Genomic DNA, 1587 nt, shown 5'->3' with positions numbered 1-1587 from the left:
TTGTGGTTCACGCGTACGACATCAGCGGACAGTTGACACAGGCCGCACCACAACGTAGCCTGCGTACGTCGCATGCGAAGGGCATTGAACATGCAAACTTGTCACCAACCAGCTTGCGAAGGCAGGGGGCAAGGTGGGGGACGTGGGGACGTGGGGAGGGGTGGGGGGGGGGGGGGGCGGCATGTACGTCCTGCTGCCATCCACATTACAGTGTACAGCAGGAGCATGTGGAAAGTCAGCAAGACTTGCAAGGTGTTTAACATGAAGCGATACACAGGGGAGCGGGCAGTGCGAGTAGCGAACTATATTGCGAGGGTTGCGGGTGGGCAACACTACACTAATTGAACGAGTCGTATAACAATTACAGAGCAGGTTTAGGCGACAACGTGGGTTACGTTAGCGGACAACGTGGGTTACGTTAGCGGACAACGTGGGTTACGTTAAGGCACAACATGGGTTACGTTAAGGCACAACATGGGTTACGTTAAGGCACAACATGGGTTACGTTAGGGCACAACATGGGTTAGGTTAGGGGACAACATGGGTTAGGTTAGGGGACAACATGGGTTAGGTTAGGGGACAACATGGGTTAGGTTAGGGCACAACATGGGTTAGGTTAGGGCACAACATGGGTTAGGTTAGGGCACAACATGGGTTAGGTTAGGGCACAACATGGGTTAGGTTAAGGCACAACATGGGTTAGGTTAAGGCACAACATGGGTTAGGTTAAGGCACAACATGGGTTAGGTTAAGGCACAACATGGGTTAGGTTAAGGTACAACATGGGTTAGGTTAAGGTACAACATGGGTTAGGTTAAGGTACAACATGGGTTAGGTTAAGGTACAACATGGGTTAGGTTAAGGTACAACATGGGTTAGGTTAAGGTACAACATGGGTTAGGTTAAGGTACAACATGGGTTAGGTTAAGGTACAACATGGGTTAGGTTAAGGTACAACATGGGTTAGGTTAAGGTACAACATAGGTTAGGTTAAGGTACAACATAGGTTAGGTTAAGGTACAACATAGGTTAGGTTAAGGTACAACATAGGTTAGGTTAAGGTACAACATAGGTTAGGTTAAGGTACAACATAGGTTAGGTTAAGGTACAACATAGGTTAGGTTAAGGTACAACATAGGTTAGGTTAAGGTACAACATAGGTTAGGTTAAGGTACAACATAGGTTAGGTTAAGGTACAACATAGGTTAGGTTAGGTTAGGTTACACGTTGTTGTAAGGAAAGGTGTAGGGGGGGGGGGCGGGGGCGGCAGGTTCCTTGATAGTGATTATAGTAAGTGAATGCTTGTGACATGATCAGATTTGTCACGTCAGGATGCACCTTTGGCTTATTAGAGGCGGCGCTCCAATTCTATGCTTGTGTGAGACCTGTGTCTTTGACTCATGTCATTGTTTGTGCGCTGTGACAGGAGGTACTATTGTGATGTTGGGTGCACCGTTGTATAGGACATGTGTGGGTGTTGGTGCCTGGTCTGCGCAATGGTGGATGTCGAAAGGCTGGGATATTGTATTTTCCGCATGGACCTCCTGGTCTGGTTGTGATAGTGTGGATTGTGTAATGTGGCGGAGA

The sequence above is a fragment of the Schistocerca piceifrons genome, unplaced genomic scaffold (assembly GCF_021461385.2).
Source record: "Schistocerca piceifrons isolate TAMUIC-IGC-003096 unplaced genomic scaffold, iqSchPice1.1 HiC_scaffold_1020, whole genome shotgun sequence".
NCBI lineage: Eukaryota > Metazoa > Arthropoda > Insecta > Orthoptera > Acrididae > Schistocerca > Schistocerca piceifrons.
This window is presented reverse-complemented; position numbering follows the sequence as displayed.